The following is a 7,876-nucleotide window of genomic DNA, read 5'->3' on the forward strand; positions in this document are numbered from 1 at the left end:
AATATCTGACACCACAGCTTTTCAATTTCATGTCTATCATTCATTTCTACACCACTGCCCTGAATTATCTTTCTGATAATATCGACTTTAACACACTAGGGTGTTTAATAGCTGGTCATGGGATTTGATGCTGCCATTGAGATCCTGTTCTGGTATTGCTCAGTGTCCACAGCACTTATTCTATTTTCTGCACAGAGTATTTCAGGCACACTCTCACTTCCATGATATTCTACAGGCCAAAGCAAGTAAAAAATCTTAAGTTTAGCTCAGATTCAAAGGTGGACAAACAGACTCTACATGTAATTCTGAGGAGCTTCACAGTCACATTGTAAAAGACGTGGATACTTTGCATCTTCAGGAATAGAAGTTGTGGCAAAGTCATCGGAATAGTTTTGTTTGGAGTCATGTGTGGTCCCGTTTCACAACTGCAAGTTAGGATGCAGGGACTCAAATGGTCTTTTAGAACGTGCCTGCTCATGCCTTTCATAGACAAAAACAAACAAACAAAAGACCGTGTCAAACATTTAGAAAATGCTCACAGAGGAAAACAATGGGCCATGTAAGTCAGACCCAGGGAGAAAAGAATACTGTGAGCAAAAAGCCCTGGAGAGAAGGATAAACACCTCTGGTTTCCAAGATGCTTCCAAGGATAGAAAAATAGCAGAAAATAAATTCTTTCCCATTTTGACTCCCTCACTCATGGGAACCAAACTGCTCAGAGAATAGAGTAACATGGAACCATTAATTTCATGAGAATTCAACCTCTGAGGCATAAGAAATAGGAAATAAGCCCCTCACTCCTCCTGCCTGTGACTCAACTGTTGCAGGAAGGAGGGAGGTCGACTGGACCCTTGCGGAGGACTTCTGTCTGATGCCGCTTCTGTCACCCAGGGAAGAAAGGACCCAGGGAACTGCAGTCTCAGCAGCGCCACTGAAGCACCTGGTGTTGGAAACAGTCATGGAGACAGGCAGAGCTCTCAGAGGAAAAGCTTCGGTGGTAAAAACTGTGAAAATGTGTTGACGAGAGTCCATCCACTCAAAGCATGCTACACAGTGAATTCCTGTGTCACTCTCTACTTCTCTTTCTCTCGGGTTCCTCTCATCTTGCTTCCTCTCTCTTCTGGAACACAGTTCTGAGGATCTCTTACCTGAGAAATGGACCTTCTCTTAGTCCTCAGCACCTCTCAAGAGTTTGTACCCAATCACCTTAGTCACTTCCTGTATTCATTACAAATGCTTCTATATTTCCCTATCAAAGACGCTCCTGTATTCTTTTATCTATAATGTCTTACTCATTCATTCCTTCGTTCACTTAAAAACCATTTCCTGTGGTTCCACATAGTAAACCCTCGCAAGCCCATTTCATGCATCTTCTGACATGAGCTTACTTAATATTCCTGTCTTCATTTTCCCATTTGCAAAATGGAGAAAACAGTGTTATCCAGTCCTTAGAATTAATGTTAGGATGACATTAAAGGAGATCATGTGTGGGAATTTTTTAATAGTCTCTAAAATGAGTAGGCACCTATTCATGTTAATTATCATCCCTGCATTGCTGTACATACATTTTTATTTGTTAAACCAAAAAAATGTATACTGATGATGATAATATAGGCTAAGGTATATAAAGCATACCACAAGTGCTTGACTTATGGAGTTCCATAGTAAATTATAGTTATTATTACTCTCATTTGTGGAGAATTTACAAGTTTCCTGCCCTTGTTCCAGGAGTTTTATATTTTTGTTAAAATTTGAAATGATCACCATCTATTTTCTTAGAGATTCAAACGTTCATAGGAATGCTATCCTTTTCCTCTTGTACCCACGTTTTGTTGATTTTATTTTCAATAATTTATATTTATAGAAAAGTTGCAAAGAGAGGACAGAGGTCCCATAGTGATGAAAGTGTTTGGAACTAGAGAGATGCAATTTTTACAAAACCTTCTGAAGGTACTACATGCCACTGAATGCCACATTAGAATGACTACAGTTCTTTCTGTATTTGTTTTGTATCAACTGTCTTACTAATATGCTCAGATGCAATAGGTTTCCGGCCACCAACTCACCACCTGCAGCCATCATCTGAAAACAATGTTATGTTGCCTTTTCAACACTTAGGTTTCATTTCTTTTTCTCCTTGTATTTCATTGATTGGAACTTCCAGGGCACAAATAAACAATTACTGATAATTAACTTAATTTTCTTCTTTAATACTTAAAGGAGAATTCTGCTATTGCTCCTGGCACAGGGGTCCACCCGTGCATTTCTCTAGGTAAGTTTTGCTGTTCATTTAATTTCTTCCTTGGTTACTGATGTGTTACCCTCCCTCCTGAATGAACTTTGGACACACATCTTTTCAGAAATAAGTTTGTTTTTGAAGATATTAATCCTTTTAACATGAACTTACAAGTAATATCATCTATAGAAGTTGAACACATCTCTGTGTGCATTTTTGTCATTCATAAATCTAGGTATTTCTGTTCTTTCTCACTTTTATTATTTCTTCCCTTAGACTTCTGTCTATTTTTGTCTATTCAATTGTGTATGTGTAAGAATTAGCTTTGAAATTTATTTTTCAGTTCTAGTGTCTTTCTTCTTTTTAGTGCATTTATCTTTTTTTTTCTGTGTGCTTTCATCTTTACCTGCTAATTTCTGCTTTAACTCTTTGTTTTGTAAAACTTTTATTTTTGATATCTTCAAATTTTGAGATTTTTATTTCATGAGGATACACTACATAGGTATTCACTTGCAATTATTGAAAAATATGCTAGAAAATGAATCTAAAACTCAACATTAATGTTACCACTCAAAGATGATCCTTGTTCATATTTTGGTGTACTTTGTTGAAGATAATTTTTCCTGTGCAATTATGTGTGTAGTTTAAAAAATCTATATGCTGATTTAATTTCTCCAGCCCCGAAAAGGAGACCAAGAGCCTTTTATTAGCAGTATCTGAAATATTTCTCTTTCCGCATGATGGAATTTTGCATTTTTAACCAAAAAAAAAAAGAGACATCTTAATTCCCTCATTGAAAAGGGTATCTTCATTTTAATAGTACATTCTTAGATTAATAGTAAGAATGAAAAAATTTTTAAACAATTTTTACATTGCTTCACATGGATCTTTAATATTTCTATGCCTTTTTCCCAGCAATGCATTATTCTGTCTATGAGTTATAATTAAGATTTTAGAGATTAAAGTTATTAACTTTTATCACACAAATAGATTATTATTACATTCTAATTTTCTGCATGGAACTATTTTTATTTCAGGAGTTTAATTTATGGTTGCAATTATTGATCTTTTCTTCTGTTATTTCTACCAACGACTTTTAGTTTCAAAGGAAAAAATTACTTTGAAAGGTTATACATATCTATGCATAAATTTATAATATGTACATATTTAATTAAATTTCCTATAGACAGCTAATGTAGTCCCCTGTTCTACATTTCATGTTTGAAATTTATTTACAAATATGTAGATAAGATTTAACATTATTTTTTCAATATAGTCATTGAACACTTATTCCTACCCTTTTCTTAGACCCTCAAAAGTGTCCAGAAATAAATACAAGTTAACATGATAAAAGAATCATATATTTTCATCGTGATGAGCATAATATTAAAGTATGAAACTCTAGGGTTATTCCCTTAGGGGGGAAAAAAAATAAAAATAAGAATTCCAGCTCATCATAAATTTTAATGGGGTTTTGAAATTTCAAACCAATGAAAAAGACAAAGAATAGAAATAAATGTTATTAATTAATATTATGATGACAAAATACATAAATATAAAATTATGAAATTAATAAAAAACACCAGAAAAGTAACATCACCCCTCATCAATTTGTAAAAATCAAAATCTTTCATAATATAACAGCAATGACAAAGATAATGTGGAAAAATATCATTCATAATAACATTAAATCTAAGATACACTAAAATACTATTCACAAGGAATGAATGTATTCTATATTTTAAAAAACTGCAGGGAAGTTTATTCATATATGATTGAAATATCTAGAGGAAAATGCCTGGTTATTTGAATGGGAGTCTGAACAGAATAAATATGTCCGCTTTATTCCAAATTAGTTTATAATTTTAATGGAATCTCCAGTAAAATTAAGATGCTATTTTTCTTCTAAGGAGGATAGGTGATTCTATAGTTCACATGTGAGAATAAATGGAAAGAGAAGTAATATTATGAAAGATAGAACTAAGAATAGATGAGTTTCTCTACTCAAATTTTAAGCATATTATGAGGATAGAAAATTAAACGTATAAAACAAAAGATTTGACAGCCTACTTAACAGTTATGACACAGATAATCAGTTACAAGAATGTGAATAAGGAAATACTGTAATTTTTAATAACTGAGAGAGGCTATTTACACATAATCCTAAAAGAAAAAAACATATAAAATTAAAATCAATCCAAACGTTATTTTTTCTTAAAAATCTTAGAAAGAAAAAAAATGTCCAAAAATGTGAAACTTTTAAATAGCCATTTCCTTTGGGTGGATTATTTTAATATGATGAGAATCAGAAAATGAAAAATGTACAGAGGATTCACTGCTATATTTAAAAACTCTAGGATTTCGACACTGACAAATTTCATTTTCCTTAAGGGTATATAAAGAAATTGGTAATAAAATTGAAACAGAAACAGTGATTCATAATAATAGTGGTTATTAATCATTTTTAGCAGAAGCAGCATGCAAGGTCCAGAGGATATAACTAATCTACATTACAGAGACTCAGCACTATAACAACAATCTTCCAATGATTGAAAGATCTGCCTAGAATTAGGGAATTTTCCTTCCACCATGCATTAGGCAGAAAGGGCAAGAACAACCCCAGGGATGCTGGGGGAGGGAGCACTGCTTAGGAATGTGGGCGAGCACTGCAGTGGTGGTGTTCAAACTGTGTGTGCCTCAGAATTCCCAAAAGGGCTTGTTAAATCACAGAGTGCCAGCTGCACCCACCAGGGCCTGACGATACACTTTTCTAACAACTTTCCAGGTGATCTGATGTTGCTGTTCCAGGGACCACAATTTGAGACCACTGACCTAGAGACAATCTTTCCAGGTAGTGATAGTAGCTACAACTTGTCCACAATAGGATCCAGTGGTTAGCCAAAATGGATGACTTCTTGAATCCCCTGGGTTTAAATAAAGGATATTGCTCTCATTCTAGAGAAGGTTTATTTGAAGTGAATTTTGCGTTGCTTTTTTTCCCTCACTCTGAGCAAACCCAGAAACCCCTTGGAAGAAGGAAAACAAACAGGAGATAAGAACTTTCTCCTCCTGGGATTCACAGGGGACTCTGACCAGCAGTCCCTCTTCTTTGGGCTGTTCCTCTCCATGTACCTGGTCTCAGTACTCGGGAACCTATTCATAATCCTGACCAGTATCTCAGACTCCCACCTGCACACCCCATGTACTTCTTCCTCTCCAACCTGTCCTTTCCTGACATCTGTTTCACTGCCATCACCATCCCAAACATGCTGGTGAATGTGCAGACACAGAGCAAAGTTATCAGCTTTGCAGGCTGCCTCAGCCAGATATATTTTTTCATTGTGTTTGGATGTCTGCACAGTTTAATCCTGACAATGAAGGACTACAACTGATTTGAGGCCATCTGTCACCCTCTGCACTACATGGTCATCATGAACACCTGGCTCTGTAGGCTGCTGGCTCTGGGGTTCTGGATCTTGAGTGCCCTGGGCTCCCTGCTTGAGACCTTGAGCACTTTCAGGCTGTCCTTCTGCACAAACATGGACATCCCAAGCTTTTTTTGTGACTTTCCCGAAGTCCTGGAGCTCGCCTGTTCTAACACACTCATCAATAACATAGTGACATTCTTTTTGTCCATTGTCTTAGGTGTTTTCCCTCTGTCTGGGATCCTTTTCTCTTACTCTCAGATTTTCTTCTACACCCTGAGAGTTGCATCAGCCAGTGGCAAGTGCAAAGCCTTTTCCACCTGTGGGTCTCACCTCTCAGTGATCTCCTTGTTCTATGGCACAAGCCTTGGGGTCTACCTCAGTTCTGCAGCCGCATGGTCCTCTAGTGCAAGTATGATGTCCTCGGTGATGTACACCATGGTCACCCCCATGCTGAACCCCTTCATCTACAGTCTGAGGAACAGGAACATGAAAGGGGCTCTGAGGAGACTCCACAGCAAAGCTCCTTGAAGGGCCATTGCAGGACTCTCGTGAATAACATTACATGCAATACTGAGGACCAGAAAGCCTGGCATCCTCCATCCAATATTTTGAATACATCTGCAAAGAAATTTTTTCTTTGCCTTTTCCTGTGGGTTATTTCCTGCTTTAGCTATTGTTTATAAAGTTCTATATTGGATCACAGTATTCACTTTCTAACCAGTAGTTTTAACCTTTTATAAATAAAACCTGCCATTTTCCCTATTACCTTCAGTAATAATCTTGTGTTTTTTAAGTAAATCAAATCTTACATGTTTAACATAAATCCTCAGAAGTGATGGGATGTATACCTACGTTAGAAATGTTTCCCTGGTAACTCACTTACAAAGATGTTTTCTGATGTTATGTGATCAAAATTAACTCAAAGATTTCCTTCCTTTTCATTCGATTCACTTTTATTTCAGACACAGTGACTTTATTGAATTTTTTTACTTCTACCCAATATGAATATTGGAATTTGAGAACTATATCTCATCCATCTTTGCAACCATGATGCTTAGTACAGTTCTTGATAAGAAGTTTAGGCTCAGTGAATATTTCTCAAATAGAGTGAAAAATAGACAGATGGTTGGTTAAATATAAGACTCGGACCAGAAAAATGTGGTTAGATGATTATAAAATATATACATGTATTCAAATAACCATCTGTACCTAGTAAACACATACAATGAAATAATAAAGTAATTTTTTTTAAATTTTAGAGCTAGAAAAGAAATTCGAAGATACTAATATTGAAATTAATAGTAACAACATTCAGTATATGCCAGCACTGTTTAAGCATTTTATACAAGTTTGTGTTCACTAAAAATTACCCAGTCTCAGGTATTGGGTTTTTTTTAATTTATGTTTTTATCTATCGTTATACAATAGAGTTGATTTTTGTGGCTCTTTACCAATTCCTCCTTTCCCTGCTCCATCTACCCCCTTTCCCACCCCTATCTACATCATAGCTGTTGTTTTAACAACTTCAAGGAATTATTGTGATTGTTATGTCTTTTTATTTCTATTGATTTGTTTGTTTTTTATATATAGCAGGGCACATCAACTAAGATAGTGACTACAGTTAATAGCAATGTAGTGAATTTTTCTTTTATAAAATTTTTAATTGACACATTATAATTGTACATATTTCTGTGGTACAATCTGATGTTTTGATACATATGTATGTGTATAATAACTGGGTCTGGGTAATTAGGGTTTCTATCACCTCATGCGTTTATCATTTCCTTGTACCAAGAGCATTCAAAAACCTCTCCTCTATTACATGACATGCAAAACCTAATGTTAACCATAACCATTCTGCTGTGCAATAGAACACCAGAACTTATTTCTCCTATCTAATTGTGATTTAGTACCGGTTTGCCAAACTTTCCTAGTTTCCTCTTCCCCCTTCCCCTCCCAATATAGTTCATTCCTGAAAATTGCTAAGGCAATAGATTTTAAGTGTGTTTACACCAGAAATGATGAGTATTTGAGGTAATGAATATGTAAATGAACTGCATGTAGCCACTCCAGAATGTACACATATTTCAAAACATCATTTTATAATAAGAAATATGTTAAACTTTTATTTGTCAGTTGAGAAATAATGAATAAATATTTAGAAACAAAACCAAATTCAAACAGGGGAAGAAAGAGACATGAGGAATTTCAT

The 7,876-nt window shown here is 35.2% G+C and overlaps 1 pseudogene; it reads left to right on the forward strand.

Moving 5' to 3' along the window:
* Positions 1–117: 117 nt before the first annotated feature.
* Positions 118–6,192, forward strand: LOC134387647 (olfactory receptor 7C2-like; annotated as a pseudogene).
* The last annotated feature ends 1,684 nt before the right edge of the window (positions 6,193–7,876 follow it).

Source organism: Cynocephalus volans, chromosome 10 (assembly GCF_027409185.1).
Source record: "Cynocephalus volans isolate mCynVol1 chromosome 10, mCynVol1.pri, whole genome shotgun sequence".
NCBI lineage: Eukaryota > Metazoa > Chordata > Mammalia > Dermoptera > Cynocephalidae > Cynocephalus > Cynocephalus volans.